The 11,699-nt window shown below is 46.0% G+C and overlaps 1 pseudogene; it reads left to right on the top strand.

Moving 5' to 3' along the window:
* The first annotated feature begins 8,727 nt into the window (after nucleotides 1-8,727).
* Nucleotides 8,728-9,749, top strand: LOC122722221 (annotated as a pseudogene).
* The last annotated feature ends 1,950 nt before the right edge of the window (nucleotides 9,750-11,699 follow it).

Genomic DNA, 11,699 nt, shown 5'->3' with positions numbered 1-11,699 from the left:
CATGCAACATCATGCAACGGCAGCCGAACATTGAGCACTTTCGGCGGCCGAACTTATCTTCGGCGGCCGAACTTGGCTCCTCTGCCTTGGTTCATTTCAACTCAATACTCATTTCCCTTAACCTTAAAACATCTCATAAAACACATAATAGCACTTAAGACCATCTAACACACTTCGACATCCTGGATTCCACCGGTAAACAGGAATGCCGACGCCGGACTCAAGCCGGGTATTACATTCTTCCCTCCTTAAGAACATTCGTCCTCGGATGTTCCTAAAACACACAATTAACACACGAAACAGAGAAAACTCACCTCAAAACAAATGTGGATACTGCTGGAGCATAGACTCTCGTGTCTCCCATGTGCACTCTTCTAGATTATGGTGGTTCCATAAAACTTTCACCATCGGAATCTCCTTGTTCCTTAGCTGCCTGATCTGCGTGTCCAGAATCCGCACTGGCTGCTCTATATAGGTGAGATCTGGATGAATCTCCACCTCAGGCTCACTCAGAACCTGATTCGGATCTGACACAAACTGTCGTAGCATAGAAACATGAAATACCGGGTGAATCCTCTCCATAGAAGCAGGTAAATCCAGCTTATACGACACATTTCCGATCCTCTGCAATACCTCAAAGGGTCCAATGTACCGTGGAGCTAATTTACCTTTCTTCCCAAAACGAACCACTCCTTTCATTGGAGACACTTTCAGCAATACCCAATTACCCTCTTGAAACTCCAACTGCTTTCTGCGAACGTCTGCATAACTTTTCTGTCTACTCTGAGCTGTTCTGATTCTCTCTCTGATTATGGGCACCATTCGACTGGTAATGTCTACTAACTCTGGCCCTGCAAGAGCCTTCTCTCCTACCTCTTCCCAGCAAACAGGGGATCTGCACTTCCTCCCATATAATGCTTCATAAGGAGCCATCCCAATGCTAGCATGATGACTGTTATTGTAGGCAAACTCTACCAAAGGTAGATGCTGCCTCCAAGAACCGCCAAAGTCTAACACACAAAGGCGAAGCATATCCTCTATGGTTTGGATGGTCCTTTCTGACTGTCCATCAGTCTGTGGGTGGAACGCAGTACTAAAATCCAATCTCGTGCCCATCGCACTTTGCAGACTCCGCCAAAAGCGGGAGGTAAACTGAGGTCCTCTGTCTGAAACTATAGATACTGGAACTCCATGTAATCTCACTATCTCATCCAGATAGACCTGTGCCAACCTATCCACAGAATAGTTACTCCGTACTGGAAGAAAATGAGCAGATTTCGTGAGTCTGTCCACAATCACCCATATCGAGTCTATCCTGTTGGACGCTACTGGTAAACCCACTACAAAATCCATGGCTATGTTCTCCCATTTCCATTCTGGAATCGGTAATAGGTTAAGCATTCCGGCTGGTTTCTGATGCTCTAATTTCACCCTCTGACAAACCTCACAGGCTGTCACGAACTGCGCCACTTCTTTCTTCATGGCTGGCCACCAATAAACCTTTTTCAGATCCTGATACATCTTGGTAGCTCCTGGGTGAACACTATACCTCGCATTATGAGCTTCCCTCATAATGTCTTCCTTCACACTGCCCCTATCTGGTACACAAAGTCGACTCCCATAGCGAAGGATCCCTTTGCTGTCAAATCTGAACTCTACCCTATTGCCTGACTGAACAGTCCTGGCAATTTTCATCAACTCAGGGTCCTCATGCTGTCTCTGAGCTATCTGCTCCAGAAACACAGGTGTCACCCTCATCTGTGCTATCAACGCACTTGTACCAGACAACTCTAGTTGTAATCCCTCGTCAAAGAGCTTATAAAGCTCCATCACAACAGGTCTCCGCTCTGCTGCTATATGGGATAAACTGCCTAGTGATTTCCGGCTGAGGGCGTCTGCCACAACATTCGCCTTACCCGGATGATACTGGATCTTACAATCATAATCACTGAGCAATTCGACCCACCTTCTCTGCCGCAAATTCAGCTCTCTCTGACTTAAGATGTACTGTAAACTCTTGTGATCAGTGAAGATCTCGCATTTAACCCCGTAGAGGTAATGCCGCCACATCTTAAGTGCAAAGATAACTGCTGCCATCTCGAGGTCATGGGTAGGGTAATTCAACTCGTGCTTCTTCAACTGTCTCGAAGCATAAGCGATTACTCTATCACGCTGCATCAATACACAACCCAATCCCACTCGAGATGCATCACAGAACACTGTGAAATCCTCATGACTGACAGGCAGAGCTAACACTGGTGCTGTTGTCAATCTCCTCTTGAGCTCCTCAAAGCTCTCTTCACACTGGTCTGACCAGATAAACTTCTGGTTCTTCTGAGTCAATTTGGTCATAGGAGCTGCTATCTTTGAGAAGTTCTGAACGAACCTCCTGTAGTAACCTGCCAGTCCCAGAAAGCTTTTAATCTCAGTCACTGTAGTGGGTCTGGGCCAGTTAGCTACAGCCTCTATCTTCTTGGGGTCTACCTCAATACCCTCTGCTGATACCACATGTCCCAAGAAGGCAATGCTCCGTAACCAAAACTCACACTTTGAGAACTTGGCATATAAACCATGTTCTCTCAGTGTCTGCAAAACTATCCTCAGATGCTGGGCATGCTCCTCTGCATCTTTGGAGTACACTAAGATATCATCGATAAACACAATGACAAAGTGATCCAGAAACTCACTAAATACCCTGTTCATGAGATCCATAAATGCTGCAGGGGCGTTAGTCAACCCGAACGGCATCACTAAGAACTCATAATGCCCATATCTGGTCCGGAAAGCTGTCTTAGGCACATCTGCCTCTCTGACTCTCAACTGATGATACCCAGATCTCAGATCTATTTTCGAGAAACAACCTGCTCCAGCTAGCTGGTCAAATAGATCATCAATCCTAGGTAGAGGATACCTATTCTTGATAGTGACCTTGTTCAACTGTCTGTAGTCGATACAAAGTCTAAGGGATCCATCCTTCTTTCTGACAAAAAGCACTGGAGCACCCCAAGGTGAGGTACTAGGGCGGATGAAACCCTTATCTACCAAATCCTGCAACTGGTCTTTCAACTCTGTTAACTCAGCTGGCGCCATCCTGTAGGGAGGAATAGAGATAGGTCTGGTACCTGGCAATAATTCAATTTCAAACCCTATCTCCCTATCAGGTGGTAGTCCTGGCAAATCGTCTGGGAACACATCAAGAAACTCTTGAACTACTGGTACTGTGGCTGGTTCCCTTACCTGACTGTCTAGCTCTCTCACATGAGCTAGAAACCCCTGACAACCCCTCCTAAGCAAACGACGAGCCTGAAGGGCTGAAATCATACCTCTGGGTGTACCTCTCCTGTCTCCTCTGAAGACACACTCTGACCCATCCTGGTCTCTGAGACTCACTAACTTCTCTCGACAGTCCAACGTAGCATCATATGCAGATAGCCAATCCATCCCTAGAATGACATCAAAATCTGTCAAGTCTAGAACCACAAGGTCAGCTGGAAGGCATCTACCCTCTATGAATACTGGACTGAAACGACAGACTGACACTGCCACTGATGGGTCACATCTAGGTCCACTGACCCAGAGAGGATACTCTAACTCAGAACTGATCAAACCCAACCTCTCTATGGCTCTCGAAGCAATAAAGGAATGAGAAGCACCGGGGTCCATCAAAGCATACACATCTGAACACCCAATGATGAGATTACCTGACACCACTGTGTTCGACGTGTTAGCCTCCTCCTGTGTCACTGTGAAAATCCGTGCTGGGGCTACCGGATTTCCACCTCGGGAACCTGCTGCTGAAGTAGAGGCTACCCCTCTCCCTCTACCTCTGCCACTAGTCTGAGGCATGACTGGAGCTGCTGGCCGTACAACTGGCTGTACCACACTGCCAGAACTCATCTGCTGGGATGGTGCAAAAGTCATCTGCGGACAATCCCGAGCAATATGCCCTTCCTGTCCACATCGAAAACAAGCTGTAGATCCCAACCGACAAACTCCTCCATGTGGTTTTCCGCATCGTCTGCAGACTGGAGCTGTGCCAGAGCTTGAGCCACTACCTATTCCCAGACCTGACTTGACTTTACTCCAGAACCCTTTCCTTGTTCCTCTCGCTCTATCCCATCTCTTACTGCCTATCGAACCTGAACTGGGGGCCTTAGAACCCGAAGCCTGTGCCTGTTTCTGACTCTTAGCACTAGCTTCCATCTTCCTAGCTGCATCTATAATAGAGTGAAAACTCTCCTTTTCTGCTGGAAGGATTAAAGAAGAATACCTGGGATGAAGTCTCATGGTATATCTCCTTGCTTTCTTCTGATCAGTATCATAGGCCTGACCCACGTACTGAAGCAGATCTAAGAACTTATCTGTAAACTCATCAACAGTCATCTCATCTGTTTGTCTCAACTGTTCAAACTCAATTATCTTCATTTCTCTGGAACTGTCAGGAAAAGCCCACCCTGCAAACTCATTGGCGAACTCTCCCCATGACATGCTGTCCATTCTAGGCTCCACATAATTCTTAAACCATTCTCTGGCCTTCCTGCATTTTAATGTGAAACCTGCCATCTCAATGGCTCTCCTATCATCTGCTCCCAATTCGCTAGTGATCATCCTAACTGCTCTGAGGTAATCAAATGGATCATCTCCTGTGTTGTATTTCGGAGCATCCAATTTCAAGTATTCCGTCATTTGGACTTTACCTCCAGATAAGCTAGGTTCATGTCTGTCAACAACAGGGGCTACTGGTTCTGGTGGTAGTACTGGTTCATTTGGCTCTAGGTGTGCTGCACTTGGATGGGTAGGGGAAGATGGATACATAGGATATGGTGGATATGATGGGTAATAGTGAGGATATGGCATATATGGCATGTATGTAGGATATGGGTCAAATCGAGAGTACTCCGACATCCCCTCCATCGGATACTCTGGCTCCTGAAACAAGGATGGATAACCAAAACCTGAGGCCTGAGCACCTCCCTGCGACTCTCCCATACCTTCCTCAAAACTGTCTATACCCATACTATCATCTCTAGACTGATCAAACTCCATAGCTTCCCTCCTTTCCTCTGATCTTCCTCCCCTCACTGTACCTCTTCTGCTCTCGTCGACAGACCTTCTAGGGTCTATTGACATACCTTCCCTGCTAGATCTCTGAGACCTTGCCCTTGGCAATGCAGGAGGACGAGCAGCTGGTCTCTCATTCTCTGGTGGGACTCCAGTCAATCGAGCTGATCGACGAGTTCCTCGCATCTTTACTCTAGAAACACAACATATAACATACCACTTTAGCACATAACCAGCACATATCAATCATACACAAACAATACTCATGGCATAGCATAACAGATAGGACTCAAGACCCTATCCTAGTGGACATGATTTCCTATTGTGCTTGACCACTGCTAACCTATCTGAGCCCAACACTATCTCTATAGGTCCGATCATGTGAACCTAGGGCTCTGATACCAATCTGTAACGACCCCAAAAAGGACCGTCACCGGCGCTAGGATTCAGGTCGGCTTAAGGCCGCCAGAACCCGTAGCAAGCCTGCTATACTCTCTGTGTACCTGTAAACCTCATACATGATCATACATTTTCTGTGCAAATAAAACTCTTTGCTGAACCAAGGCTTAACCTGTGCATGCACTATCTCTGTACTCTGTACTCATGTACTCTGTACTCTGTATCCCTAACTAGAGCTTGCTCTAGATGGGTCATTCATACCTGTTAAGCCTGGTTTTCACATACAGGAAAACATATATACATATACAGATCATGTACAAAACATACATCACTAGGTCTAGGTCAAGCAACAACTAATACATCTCTTTAATATTACATGTCCACTCTAAGCTATTACAGATCTCTTTACTCTTTCTCTTTCTGTACTCTGCTGGACTGTCCCTGTACACTGTACACTGAACCTGCAAAACTGGGGTTAAGGGAGTGGGATGAGCTCTATAGCCCAGTGAGTAGAACAGTAAAACATCTCAGTAAAATATGATCTCATGGAATGCGTCATATCACAGACAAGCCACATCAAGAGTAAACCTGTCACCACATAGTCCCAGTAACTCTGTGCCAGGGCGTAGAATCGAGCACCTGGTCTTCCTGTCATATATGTATATGTGTATATAACACCTGTGAACTTACCATTGCCAGGGCGTAGTCAAAGGCTCCTGGACTTTGCTATATACCTGCCAGGGCGTAGTCAAAGGCTCCTGGTCTTTGCTATACGTGCCAGGGCGTCGTCAAAGGCTCCTGGTCTTCCTGTCTGTGACTATTGGATCATTCAGCATTTACTCACATCATCAATAACAATGCAATGCAACATATTCGTGAATACTAATGCAATCAACCTATGGCATAAACATGATGCATGAGATATGCGAAAAGCAGTTTGTGATTCAATTAAAAGTCATAAGTTTAGTTCCACTCACCTCTGGCTATCTGGACTGACTGACTCTGCAGGTTTACCTCTGGAGCAGTACTCACTGCTGCTCTCTCTGGTTCCTCTGTAATACATAAAGAGTCAAATGAGGGACCAAACTATCGTAACACTATCGTAACACTACCTCTTTTAAACTACCCAAGAAAACCCCTTCATCTCACTCTAAAACTCATGTAAAGCAAGCAAAAGAAAAACTGGACAGAACACTTTCGGCGGCAGGTTCGGCGGCCGAATGTCCTCTCCAGAGACGAAACTCAAGCACCTTCGGCGGCCGAATCTCAAGCTTCGGCGGCCGAACCCTTTCGGGGGCAAGTTTCGGGGGCCAAAACATACGCCAGAGACGAAAGTCTCTAACCTTCGGCGGCACCTTCGGCGGCCGAAGTCCTCAAACAGAGCTGAACATGCAAAACTCACGGGGGCAAGCTGTGGCAGCCTAAGCTACCATGCAAGAGGTTCGGCGGCCGAATGAACCTTCGGCTGCCGAACCTGAGTTCATCCAGAACTCAGTTTCAACGGCAAACCATCTCCTTCTTTCCTTCAACTTCTCAAACCATGCAAACGTCACCTCCTCAACATACATATACTCATGTATATGCTCACAGGGGTCCAAAACTAGCTAATAACCCCAAACAACAAATCAAACATAACACATAAACATGTATACATACATAAATCATCAAAAACTACCATGAATAACCTAAGCATGCTTCTCCTTCCTTAATCCCCATAAAACCTTCAGAAAACATATAAACAGGTTCTAGCTCTTCCCTTACCTCTGTAAACAGGAAGATGAACACTCTGAACAAGGTAAAACGGATCAACTCTCCTCAACCTCTCACACTCTCAACCTCTCACAAGCTTAGCTTTTTGCTTCACAACACTCAAATCCTTGTGAACGATCAAAACATTCTGCCATGAGCTGCTCAAACTCAGCAAATAAAATATGGGATATGTGGCCAATCCTCTGGACAGGGTTTGGAGCCAACACCTGTCCAAAATGCTGACTAAGGATCGCACAAGAGCTGGCTGAGCAACTCAGCTTCGGCGGCCGATGCGCATGCAACATCATGCAACGGCAGCCGAACATTGAGCACTTTCGGCGGCCGAACTTATCTTCGGCGGCCGAACTTGGCTCCTCTGCCTTGGTTCATTTCAACTCAATACTCATTTCCCTTAACCTTAAAACATCTCATAAAACACATAATAGCACTTAAGACCATCTAACACACTTCGACATCCTGGATTCCACCGGTAAACAGGAATGCCGACGCCGGACTCAAGCCGGGTATTACATTTAGATTTTACTATGGCTGGTTTTTTCCTTTGAAGTCTGGTGAATATTTTCTGTTAAAAAGAAAAGAGGGTGAGTAGTATATGTATTTGTCGAAATCCTGAGGTCTGCTGTATAAAAAAAAAAAAAAAAAAGAGAGAGAAAGAGAAGGAGGAGGCGAGAGAAAGAGCAGAGGAGTTCGTGAGAAAAAAGCAGGTCGGATGGTGGGAATGGCAATAGTCGAAGGAGCTCGAGCTGCCAAAGACGCGTCGACTCGAGGAGGAAGTTGCTAGTCTGATCGAGCTCCAAGAAGTGAGGTCGGCATGTCCAGGTAGCAATCCGACCTTGTAGGTCGGCGTGGCATGACCAGGTAGCAATCCGACCTTGTAGGTCGGCGCGGAAATGAACAATGTCGGGACTGCCGATTTCGCCGCCATCGATCTTGGGATGACCGGCGTCACCAGCGCTCCAGGGCACGAGTCCTTCGAATTTGATGTCCGGAGTACCACTCCCTCATCACCACCCATCTCCTCTGTGAGCAGCTACCCATCTCCTCTCTGGATGGTCGGAATAGCAAGACAGAAAGGAGCTCCACAAATCCGACGACCATAGCGTAAGATGACTCGTTGAGGTCGGATTCGTGCTCGAGCTTAGGTCTGTGATTGAGATCGGAGCCATGTTTAGCAAGACAGCAAGGAGCTTGGAAAATTCGGCAACGACACCATTAGAGTACCCGTTGAGGTCGGATCCGTGTTTGAAGCGTTACCTTTCTTCCTGAGTTCTGGCTTCTGGAACCAGTGTTCTGCAGAGAAATATTTCTGGGTTGGTTGGTCGAAATAGTAAGAGTGGAAGGAGCTCGAATTTCTGGGTTGGTTGGTCGAAATAGTAAGAGTGGAAGGAGCTCGAGCTGCCAAAGACGTGCCGACCTGAGGAGGAAGTTGCTAGTCTGATCGAGCCCCAAGAAGTGAGGTTGGCGCGACGCTAAGAGGGGCATAGACACTCTGTGAAGATGACGCTCTCTCACTCTCAACCTTTTCTCCAGAGCTTCAGGTCTGGGCATGAGGCAGTCACCTCCGAGCTCGAAAACATACTAAATGATACTCACACAACAACCTTTAAGAGGCTCAGATCAACCACCTGGGTTGTGCTCGAACTGCTCTTCCAACTTGCAGCTCCTGCTGTGACTGTTTACTTGTTAAATAGTGTGACCTTATGCTCGGCATGGTAAGTGCAGTGGAGACCCTTTGCGGGCAAGCATTTGGGGCGCACAAATACGAGATGCTAGGCGTATATCTCCAAAGATCGACAATTCTCCTCATGGCAACTGGGATCCCTCTCGCGCTGATATATATTTTTACCAAACCCATCTTGGTCTTACTTGGTGAACCAACAGACATAGCAACTGCAGCTGCAGTTTTTGTCTATGGACTCATCCCCCAAATCTTCGTTTAAGCAGCTAACTTTCCTATGCAAAAGTCTCTCCAATCACAAGGCATAATTGTTCCCAGTGCGTACATGTCATTTGTAGCACTTGCGGTGCACATCTTATTTACCTGGCTAGCAGTTTTCAAATGGAACTGGGGCTAGTTAGGGGCAGCCTTGATCCTGAGTTTATCTTGGTGGTTAATCGTAATTGCTCGGTTTCTATATATTGTGATGAACAGGAAGTGTAGAAAAACATGGGTTGGTTTTAATGTGCAGGCATTTTTTGGTCTCTGGGGTTTCTTTAAATCACCAGCTGCATCAGCCGTGATGCTGTGCTTGGAAACCTGGTATTTTCAAGTGCTGGTTTTGATTGTTGGGTTGCTCGAAAATGCAGGGATTGCATTGGATTCTCTCCTAGTTTGCATAACGATTTCCGGATGGGTGTACATGATTTCTATTGTTTTCAATGCAGCTGCCAGCGTGAGAGTGAGCAACGAGCTAGGAGCAGGACATAATGTTGCAGTCAGAAAAAATCTTGACAGCATCAGCAATGGAGGTTTCCGCCTGAATTTCAATTGGCCCCCACTTCGCTTGAAATCCAACTAGATTGGAAGGGCCTTCTTGAAGGCCAGCGGCCACAAAGAGAAGGAAGCCCAATTATTTGTGATTAATGGTAGCCCTCGATCCCTTTTCTTTTTTGATGGAAAAGCCTTGAGGTTAATTAATAGGGTAAGATCAATTAATATTTCATAAAATATGTATATTTGTTTTACATTTTGAATGAAACAACAAGAACCCTTCAGCAGCATTTTTTTTGTGTCTCCGACCTCACCCCCTTCTTGGCTGTCACCCTCATTCTAAATGGGGTGTAGCCTGTTTCACTGATGGAAAGCAGACAGTTTTTGGTATTTGGTGAATTGTTGGAGACTAGTTTGAAAACGAGCCATACCAGTCCTAGTCCAGCTTTGGGAACTAGTGAGAGCTCTTTGACTAAGTGAAAATTTCAGCCAGCTCATTACTACCAGGTGAGGAACTTAGTATAACCTTCCTGGGATTTTGACTCTTTAATGCTTCTAATTATTATTATTATTTTTTTTAAATGCATATATCTTAAAATATCATGTCTAATTATAAAGTTTAAATCTTAGAATAAAATTTCCATGAGTACACAAGTATATGCCCAATAACATACTAGCTTAGCAGAAAAGTTTTTGTTGCTAGTTAAGAGTAGCGTGAATATTCTAAATGAAAGGGATTATGTATTTAAACATATTACTTTTACAAAGTAAAATTTTGAGAAATTTACACATGCCAAATATTGTTCGCTGCATCTCTAAAATTGCATGAGTTAATACCTGCATGCATCTGAAAAATAAAACCAAGTGACATGTGCGACATATTATTAATTGATGAATATCATTGAATTAACAACGAGCATCCTTGTTATATGTGCTCTGTGCAAGCTCTTATTTTGCAGAAAAATTCAGAAAAATAAACAAGACCGGGATCCCCTAAGAACTCCCGGGTAACCAAAGAAGACTCCGGGATCCCCTAAGAACTCCCGGGTAACCAAACAAGACCGGGATCCCCTAAGAACTCCCGGGTAACCAAAGAAGACTCCGGGATCCCCTAAGAACTCCCGGGTAACCAAACAAGACCGGGATCCCCTAAGAACTCCCGAGTAACCAAAGAAGACTCCGGGATCCCCTAAGAACTCCCGGGTAACCAAACAAGACCGGGATCCCCTAAGAACTCCCGGGTAACCAAAGAAGACTCCGGGATCCCCTAAGAACTCCCGAGTAACCAAACAAGACCGGGATCCCCTAAGAACTCCCGGGTAACCAAAGAAGACTCCGGGATCCCCTAAGAACTCCCGGGTAACCAAACAAGACCGGGATCCCCTAAGAACTCCCGGGTAACCAAAGAAGACTCCGGGATCCCCTAAGAACTCCCGGGTAACCAAACAAGACCGGGATCCCCTAAGAACTCCCGGGTAACCAAAGAAGACTCCGGGATCCCCTAAGAACTCCCGGGTAAACAAACAAGACCGGGATCCCCTAAGAACTCCCGGGTAAACAAACAAGACCGGGATCCCCTAAGAACTCCCGGGTAACCAAACAAGACCGGGATCCCCTAAGAACTCCCGGGTAACCAAAGAAGACTCCGGGATCCCCTAAGAACTCCTGGGTAAACAAACAAGACCGGGATCCCCTAAGAACTCCCGGGTAACCAAACAAGACCGGGATCCCCTAGAACTCCCAGGAAAATAAAGAAGACCGAGATCCCTTAGAACTCTCGGGAAAACAAAATAAAAATAGCCGGCGAAGATCTCCAAGATCTCCCGGAGCAACAAAGACCAGGATTCCGAAAGATCTCATGACAAAAAAAGACCTCACTGAGGTCCTAGCAAAGGAAGACCTCAATAAGGTCTTGACAAAAGAAGACCTCACTGAGGTCCTAGCAAAGGAAGACCTCAATAAGGTCTTGACAAGGAAGACCTCAATAAGGTCTTGACAAAAAAAGACCTCACTGAGGTCCTAGCAAAGGAAGACCTCA

Source organism: Manihot esculenta, chromosome 17, assembly GCF_001659605.2.
Source record: "Manihot esculenta cultivar AM560-2 chromosome 17, M.esculenta_v8, whole genome shotgun sequence".
NCBI classification, from domain to species: domain Eukaryota; kingdom Viridiplantae; phylum Streptophyta; class Magnoliopsida; order Malpighiales; family Euphorbiaceae; genus Manihot; species Manihot esculenta.
This window is presented reverse-complemented; position numbering and strand designations above follow the sequence as displayed.